The sequence below is a fragment of the Balaenoptera borealis genome (assembly GCF_965194805.1).
Source record: "Balaenoptera borealis genome assembly, chromosome: 16".
NCBI classification, from domain to species: Eukaryota; Metazoa; Chordata; class Mammalia; order Artiodactyla; family Balaenopteridae; genus Balaenoptera; species Balaenoptera borealis.
In genome coordinates this window covers 51,419,525-51,429,081 of record NC_138872.1, presented here as the reverse complement: position 1 = coordinate 51,429,081, position 9,557 = coordinate 51,419,525, and the positions used below count along the sequence as shown (strand labels likewise).

Here is a 9,557-nt window from a genome sequence, read left to right as displayed (position 1 = left end):
GCCAAGCCGTGCCCTCACTCCATGGAATGCAGGCTCCCCACCGTGCTGGCACATCAGGAAGCTCACTGAGCCTCAGTATCCAGTTGGGTTGGGGTGTCACTGTGTCATCCACAGCGTGAACTCCGGCGCCCCCAGCCGTCCCACCTTCTGATCACAGGTGGAGCTCCCTGGTGACAGCTCTGAGTCACCACATTAGCATAAACTCAGGTGCGCACTATGCTGTAAATGACAAAGTCCCCACCCCTCAGGACACTCCCAGGAGTTAGAGTCTCCCTCCCCAAACCAGGGACAAGACCAGACAAACTTTTCCATCAGGGTTTATAACTTTCTCCCTAGAGGCTGGTTCTGTGGGGACTCTGGCCCCTCAGTAGTTTGTTTTTTGATGCTGTTGTAAATGGTGTTTTGTTTTAAATCACTCCAGGGGTCAGGAGCGTATAGGAGTGCAGTCACCCTTGTTCCTGGGGACCCTGCTACGCTTGCCCAGCCTGATGGTAACTGTTTCTTTTGTGGGCCTTTGTGGTACCATCAACAGGGCTTTTGTTTTTCATGTCTCCTGTGTTGAAGCGAGGCAAGTGGGCCTTTATTCCTGACTTCATTGATTGCTTTAACAAATACTTGAATGCTGACGATGTGGCAGGTACCGAGATGCTCTGGGGATTCAGAGTGAATAGACAGAAATTCCTGCCCTTGTGGAGCTTCTGTCCTGGTAGAGGAGACAAGATGAGTGGAATACCAAGCAGGTCACACAGAAGTACTGTGGAGAAAATAAGGCAGAAAAAGGTACAGAGGGAGCCGAGGATGTCAGCCTTCTTAAGTAGAGTGGCTGGGGCCTTGCTAAGGTGACATGTGAGTGACAATGAGGGGATGGAGAGAGTGAGACATGCAGATATCTGGGTGAGAAAAGCAAGTGCAAAGGCCCTGGGGCAGGTCTGCAGAAGAGCAAGAGGCCGGCATGGCTGAGCCAGGCGAGGGGAGAGGAGTGGGAAGCCATGACATGGTGGGTCAATGTACAGGACGTGCAAGGACCTCGGTGTCCACTCTGAGCTGTGCAGAGGCGGGGTCAGAGCTGAGCTTTACCAGGACTTCTCAGCATGTTGTGGCAGGGCCCCTGGAGACAAGTCTGGGGCAGCAGCCCAGGGACGGTGGAGGAGGGAGTGGTGGCAGGGTTCCCAGTGGGAGCTGAGGCGGAGGCAGCAGTATGTGGTCCCAGCTTGGATCTGAGCTGTGAGTGCTGAGTTAGGGAGACTCCACGTCCATTTCCCAGGATGGGGAGACTGTGAGGGGCTCACAGGCCTGAGCGGTTGGCTTTGAGCAGGTCAAGTTTAAAATGTCTCCAGCATGTGGGCGAGTCCAAAGCCAGGAGATGGCGCCATTACATGAGAGTGAGATGGAGATGTCAGGGGTAGGGGGAGAGCTAGAGGGGGTGTATTGCCAGGAGGAAGCACCCTGGTCCCTGGAAGGCTGGCAGGCGGGCTGAGTAGCTGTTGTCAAGCTCAGCAGGTCTTCCTAGCTTGCTGGTCATCTGAGTGGGAGCTGGGTCTTACCACATATTCTCCTTTGGTCAGCTGAATTATCCCAACAGTTTTCAGTGCCTAGTCATTTTATTCTTGGGCGAGATCCCATTTCATCGGAACTTCTGCAGCTGGCTTGCTCTCCTTGTACAGTCCCTGTCTGGTTTTGGAAATAAGGTGACATGGAACGTTTCCTCACTTCTTGGGGAGTTTGTAGAAGGTAATGCTAGTCTGAGCCTTGTGCTTTCTTTTGCGGGTATTTTAAAAACTAGTGATCCTGTTTTTTAATGGTTATAAGGGCTGTTACTTCTATCCTTCTTCAGCTGCTTTTGGTAAGTTGTATTCTTTCCTACATTTTCAAATCCGGTCTGTAATGTCCTCTTGTCTCTGACGTGGGTGTTTGTCTTCCCTCCCCCTTCCTATCAGAGCCCTTCGCTGTCTGTCCTCTGGCTTTGGGGTCCTGCTTTCTTAGCTCCTCAGGGATCTCTCATCCTTTTTCTTGAGAATGTAAAGGTAAAAACTCCCCCAGAGCGTCTGTAGTGAAGCCCTACAATCTGGCCATGTAAAACTTCCACGACTCCTCAGTTTCTTCCCGGGCACCAGTATAAACAGAGCCCAAGCATTTTCTTCACTAGTTCCTGATCCCTGACCCAGTGCCTGCCCGCTTCCCTCTGAGGATTTTTATTTTAAAGTATTTCCTGACTGCTCAGTTACCTGTCTGGGTGGAGGCTCTGTCTCTCACCGAGCTACACCTCTGTGCATTTAGCCTGACTCTCTGGGAGGTGCCCCCAGGTAGTGGTCTCACTTCCCACAGCCAGCACACTAGGTCCTTGCTGCTTTTCTGACAGCCACCCACCTGACCTGTGTGTCATGTGCTATCCCAATGTGATATATTTCTCTCCAGCTGTAACACTGCTTAGATTTTAGGAGTGACTGTATTTTACTAAATAGAACCTTTAAAACTTATTTAAATTGAGGTGAGATTCACACAACATACAATTAATTAAGTTTATAATTCAGTGGCTTTTGTTTTTACTTTCTTGGCTGCACTGCACAACATACAGGATCTTAGTTCCCTGACCAGGGATCAAACCCGTGCCCCCTGCGTTGGAAGTGCAGAGTCTTAACCACTGGACCACCAGGGACAACAATTCAGTGGCATTTAGTACATTCACAATGTTGTGCAACCCCCACCTCTCTCTAATCTGAAACTTTTAATTATTAATCTGTCAGTAAAACCGTAAAAGGAGAGGCTTTTCCTGGACCATCCACTTCTGTGGACACTGGTTCTGAGTTGGGGCAGCAGAGAGGCCTGGGGAAGAATTGGATCTCAGTGGATCTGGGAGAGAGCCTGGCCCAGGTGCTGTGGATCCAGAGAGGAAGGCTGGTCCTGCAGCCATGTATGTCCCCAGGGTACACACACCTGTTCCACCGTGTCCAGTCAGTCCTCAGCAGAGGTCAGGGTCACCTCTGCTCTGGGACCCTCAGGCCCATCTGGGATTCCACTGAGGTGGCAGAACATCAGGTTCCTTCTCTTCCTTTCTTCTCCAGCCTTTCTCCTGCTCCGTAGCTCAAAGAAAGAGTTTTCTTATTCTTTGTCAGAATATTTTCTTAGGCCAGAATCTTGACTTCTTAAGGTTCCAGTAATCTCTTTTCTTTCCTCTGATTTCTGTTCTAACAACCCTCTGTTGAAGGAATGAATACCTCATGTCTAGTTTGAATGGTCAGGGACCAAAGAATTTTAGAAATTCAAAGAGAAAATAAGTAATTCAACAATAATGGAGGGCTTCCCTGGTGGCACAGTGGTTAAGAATCTGCCTGCCAATGCAGGGGACATGGGTTCGAACCATTCTGGGAAGATCCCACATGCTGTGGAGCGACTAAGCCCGTGCACCACAACTACTGAGCCTGCGCTCTAAAGCCCATGAGCCACAACTACTGAAGCCCGCGTGCCTAGAGCCTATGCTGTGCAACAAGAGAAGCTACCACGATGAGAAGCCTGCGCACTGCAACGAAGAGTAACCCCCGCTCTCTCAACTAGAGAAAGCCTGTGCACAGCAACGAAGACCCAATGCAGCCAAAAATAAATTAATTAATTAAAAAAAAACTCTTAAAAAAAAACAGTGGAGATTCTTTAAGTCTAGTTGGTAACAGGACACTGTCACTCAACTGAACCTATTTATAGAACATTCCACCAGCATTTTCAGGTGCTCATGGAACATTCTCCAGGATAGACAATATCTTAGACCACAAATCACAGTGAATTTTAAAAGACAGAATATACTTTGTAATTTCAAACTCCAGTGGAATTAGATATTTACAACAAAATGAAGTCTGGAAAAACCCCAAATGTTTGGAAGTTAACACATCTAAATAGTGAGTGGGTCAAAAAGAGTGGAAATCAAAACACAAAATTTGGGGGATGCAGCTAAAGCAGTGCTAGAGGGAAATGTATAGCTTTTAAACACCTGTATGAGAAAAGAAGAAAGGCCTCACACAACCTAGGCTTCTACCTTAAAACACTAAAGGAGCAAACAAAACCCAAAGGAAGCAGAAGGAAAGAAATAGTAATGATTAGCAAGGAGATCAATGAAACAGAAAACAGAAAAAGCACTGACCAACAAAATAACACACGTATTACCAAAATCATGAATGAAAAAAGGTACATCACTACCAATCCTACAGAAATGAACAGGACTTACAAGGGAATACTAGGGAAACTATACCAACAAATTAGATTTTAGATGAAATGGACAAATTCCTTAAATTGATGTAACAAAAGTCTTAAGTCTTCATGCAAAGGAAAGCTCAGGTCCACATGGCTTCACTAGTGCATTCTATCAGTAACACTAATCACTCACAAACTCTTCCAGAAAATACAGGAGGGAACACTTCCCAGCTCATTCTATGAGGCTAATGTTATCCTGATACCAAACAAAACAAGAGATCAATGTCCCTCATGAATACAGATGTAAAATCTTTAAAATGTTAGCAACCCAAATACAGCAACATTATACACCACAACCAGGTGGGATTTATCACAGGAATGCAAGGTTGGTTAAACATCTAAAAATCAATTAACATAACAAACCACAGTCATAGAATAAAGGACAAAATCCACAAGATCATCTCAGTGGATGAAGGAAAACATTTGACAAAATCCCACACCTGTTCGTGATAAAAAGTCAACAAACTAGGAATAGAAGGGAGCCTCTTCGACCTGTTAAAGGACATCTGTAATTTCCAAATGCTGCTGTATCAAATCATTACAAACTTAGTTGTTTAAGACAACATAAATGGGGACGTCCCTGGTTGCACAGTGGTTAAGAATCCACCTGCCAATGCAGGGGGACACAGGTTCGAGGCTTGGTCTGGGAGGATTCCACATGCCATGGAGCAACTGAGCCCATGCGCCACAACTACTGAGCCTGCGCTCTGGAGCCCGCCAGCCACAGCTACTGAGCCCGTGTGCCACAACTACTGAAGCCTGCGCACCTAGAGCCTGTGCTCCACGATGGGAGAAGCCACCACAACGAGAAGCCCACGCACTGCAATGAAGAGTAGCCCCCGCTCGCCGCAACTAGAGAAAGACTGCACACAGCAATGAAGACCCAACGCAGCTAATCAATCGATAAATAAATAAAAGAAAAAAACCACACAGATGTGTCATCTGACAGTTCTGGAGGTCAGAAGTCTGACATGAGTCTCACTGGACTAAAAGCGTCCACAGAGCTGGTTCCTTTTGCAGGCTCTAAGGGAGAATCTGTTTCCTTGCCCTTTCCTGCTGCTAGAGGCACCTGCATTCTTGGCTCCTGACCTCCTTCCTCCATCTTCAAAGGTCAGCAGCTGTGGGTTGAGTCCTTCTCTCATTGCCTCACACCGACCTCTTCTGATGCCCTCTGCCACTTTAGAGGACCCTTGTAATTACACTGGGGCCACCTGGAAAATCCACATTAATCTATCTTAAGGTCAGCTGATTAGCAACCTCAATTCCCCTTTGCCATGTAACCTGACACATTCATGATTCCAGGGATAAGGACATGGACATCTTTGGTTTGGGAGCATTATTCTGTCTGTGACAGCATAAATGAAAAACATAAGCCAGCATCATAATTCACAGTGGATGACTGAATGCTTCCCACTAAAATCAGGAACAAGGCAAGGGTATCTGCTCTTGCCACTTCTCAACATTGTACTGATGTGCAATAAGGCATACACACACACACACACACACACACACACACACAAAAGGCAGTATACATATTGGAAAGGAGTAAAAATAAGTAAAAATGTCCTTATTCACAGATGGTGTGATCCTGTATGTGGCTTATCCTAAGGAATCCAGATATACACACATACCTGGAACTAATAAATTCAGTAAGGTCCTAGGACACAAGATTAACAAGAGAAATCTGTTGTATTTGCACATACTAATGACAAACAGTCTGAAAACAAAATTAAAACAACTCCATAATAGCATCAAAACTAACAAAATACTTAGAAATGATCAAAATTAGTGCAAGATTTATACACTGCAAACTAAGAGAAAGAAGATGTAAGTAAATGGAAAGATTCTATAATCCTTGATTAGAAGATCTTTGTGATCTTGGGTTAGGCAAAGAGTTCTTAGACACCACACCAAAATCATGAGCCATGAGAGAAAAAAACTGATAAATTTTGGACTTCATTAAAATAAACTTTCGTACTTCAAAAGACAACGTGAAAAAAAGGCGACAAACCACAAACAGAAAAATATCTGCAAATGTTATCCTTGATAATCCATAATATATAAAGTCTTATATCCATAATATATAGTGTTGCAACTCGGTAAGGAGTCAACTCAGTTAAAAAATGGACAAAAGTCTTGAACAGACACTTCACCAAAGAAGATATAAGAATGCCAACAAACACATGAATAGGTGCCCAATATCAACTGTCAGAGGAACAGAAGAGCTAAAAAACAAAAGAAAACAAAACTGACCATACCAAATAGTAGTGAGAATGTGGAATTGGAATTCTCGTAATTTGTAAAATGATACAATCATTTTGGAAAACAGTTTTTTAAAAACTAGACATAAATACTATGTGAACCAGTAATTCCACTCCTAAGAATCTACCCAAGAGGAGTGAAACCTACGTCCACACAAAAACTCATACACAAATGTTCATGGCAACATTATTCATAATAACCCCAAAATAGGAACAAACCAGATGTCTATCATCTGATGAATAAACAAATGTGGCAAATCCATAAAACAGAATATTGTCCAGCCATAACAAGGAATGAAGTACTGATATACACTATGTAGATGAACCCTGAAAACATGCTCAGTGCAAAAGGTGAGATACAGAAGGCCACCGATTGTATGGGGATGTTCTAAAGCTGGACTGTGCGTGTGGCTGCACAGCTGTACACATTTACTAAGAATCACTGAATTTTATATCGACAGTGGGTGAACTTTATGGTGTGAGAATTGTACATCAATCAAGCTGTTTTAGAAACAATCGTTGGGTAAAGGCACCACAATTAATACTTTATTACATTATCCCAGCATACTTCTAGAAAAATATTTCAGCTAAGACAAAATGAAATGAAAGAGGAAAAAAGGTAACACTTACAATAGTATCAAAAGTAACAACCATCTACAGGAAAAAAAAATCTAAAAAATATATGCAAGATCGTAATGTGGAAATCTACAAAAACACCACTGAAAGAAACTGAAGACGACCTAATGCCATGTCCACGGATTGGAAGACTCAAACTGCAACACAAGTCAAACCTGGACAGGCTGCTCCCACCGTAGACAAGGAAACACACAGACCACGAAGAGCCTGGAAGCTCTTGCAGACAGAGAAGGATCTGCTCTGCCTCCATGGTTCAGGGGGAGCCCAGAAAGGGCCCGGCTGTGCGGCCCCTGACCACGGCAAGGGTGGTGTCCAGGAGTGAGGAGGGAAGGAAAGCCACTGCGCTAAATGTGGGGAGGCGATCATAACCCACCAAAAAGAATGAAACTTGAGCATCACCTCACTCTTAGGAAGTGAAAGAGAAAGGGTGGCCCAAAGATGTCACAGAGAAAGGTAGGGCAGTGATGTGTTCACACAATATTTTAAGAGAATACACTCAAGTCCATATGCCGAACGGGACCTGAAATCATGATACATACATCGGCCTAGATAAAAAATCTTTTTTTGCAGTTTTTCCATTTAAGGAACATCTTATGAGACCACGTTAAAATTAAGAACTCTCACCAGAATCACAATGAAGAGAATGGAGATGCAAACCACGGTGCAGAAGACAACACTGGCCACACATACCTAACAAGGGGCTTGCATCCAGAATACAGTTTTAAAAAAAACGTAAGTCACACTGACAGCAAGAGACTTAAACATGTACTTTACAGAAAAGGACAATCCACCGGCCAGTGAGCCTCCCTATGAAAAGCTGCCATCATTGGTGATTGAAGAAACACAGGACAATGAAAGCCACTGTCCCCCCACCTTCAGGGCTGAGAGTAGACAGGGTGGGGGTGGTGTTGAGGGCACCCCTATTGCCCCAGGAAGGTGTGACCCCTAACTACCCAGGAAGGGGGTGGCCTTACCTGCAAGGATGACACAGGCTGGTCCCAGTGGGTCCACTCAGGACCACAGAAACGCACAAGGACCCCACAGGGTTGCAGCACCACGACAGGAAGGAGGGAAGGGATGCTATGACTTGGCACACGAGTGGCCGGGCCTGGGGCTTCCGTACAACACCATTTCCACGAAGACCAGAAACCAGACTCCTCTGGGGGACCCTCGGGGTGAACTGGAAAGAGAGGCCAAGGCAGTAGTCAGCCTGGGTCAGGACTGGCCGCTTTGGGGGAGCAGGGACAGAGCTGGCCCCGGGCGGCCAGGATAGAGGTCTTCTCTGAACTCAGCGGGCTGAACACCAGTGTTACCGCAGGACTCGAGAAAGGTTTACAAATACCTAACCCGCCTGCCGCAGTCCCAATAAGGGTTCTCCGCCACACAAGCTCTACTGGGGATTTACAGGAAGTTTCCAGCCCCAACCCTCCAAGTGTGAGGAGACAGGAATGCTAACCCTCCTTCCAGTCCACGTGCCCCTGGCCCGCATGCGGGGAGTTTCCTGGTGAAGAGGCCCCATGGCCCCGGACTCCTGCTGAGTCCGCATTTTCTGCTGTGTAAATGTATGTTTACCGTGTAAATTTCTGGGTGTGGACTTTCTCCCTGCAGATCTATAATTTCTCAGAAGAGAAGCTGAGAAACGACCTGGAAAAAAATCAAAGCTCAATAAAGGGAGGAAGACAAAGCCGCCCCTCAGCACTGCTGCGGGATGAGCTGGGGAGGGGGCGCCACGAGGCTCGGGGGGTGGGCCTGGGCTCCAGCCTCTCCTGGGCCCGGACAGCTCCTGCCTACCTCACTTCTTCTCTCCTCACCATGTACCTTTCAGGAGGCAGACCTGACTTCCTCCTCTGCCTCACCAAGAGGTTCGAGAGTCTCCTAAACCTCGACAAGCCTTGCCCTCCCCAGACTCAGTTTTGCCTTTTTCAATGCCTTCTGGCCCCTTCCGAGCACAGGCCCCCCGCCCCAGGCAGAGCAGAGGGACTGGTGGGCAGGCACAGCTGGCAGCCAGAGGAAGGGTCCTCAGTAAAGGAGGGAGGGGTGGCTGGAGAGCACCACCGCACCTGGCAGCCCGGGGGAGATGTGGTCAGATCTGGAAGAGCAGAGCCCAGGGCTCCCCAGGTGGAGGGGAGGATGGCACCCGGAATCAAGCAGCCACACCCCTTCTTACCATGTCTGACCTGTGGCTGACCTCAGGCCGGGCACTGGGTACCTGTCCCAGGGCCTGTGCAGTGCAGGGTGGCCGTGGCCCCAAAGGAGCCCTGGAGGGCAGGATGGGGCCCACTGCTGGTGGGGGCTGGTCTCACAGCCACAAGACCTCGCCCCCGAGGCCAGCCGTCCCCCACTCTCTTCCTGGGAGGACATTGTTGGGGAAAGCAAACACAAAGTGGCCGGAGCCCTGCCAAGCATTCCTAGAAGAGGCTA

The 9,557-nt window shown here is 47.1% G+C and overlaps 1 long non-coding RNA gene across 1 annotated transcript; it reads right to left on the bottom strand.

Annotated features, from left to right (window-relative positions):
* Nucleotides 1–2,505: 2,505 nt before the first annotated feature.
* Nucleotides 2,506–8,847, bottom strand: LOC309614501. The gene is made up of 3 exons (XR_014236200.1): nucleotides 8,709–8,847; nucleotides 8,111–8,316; nucleotides 2,506–3,196 (listed from the first exon to the last, which is right to left on the bottom strand). It is a non-coding gene; the product is annotated as an uncharacterized lncRNA (long non-coding RNA).
* Nucleotides 8,848–9,557: the final 710 nt, after the last annotated feature.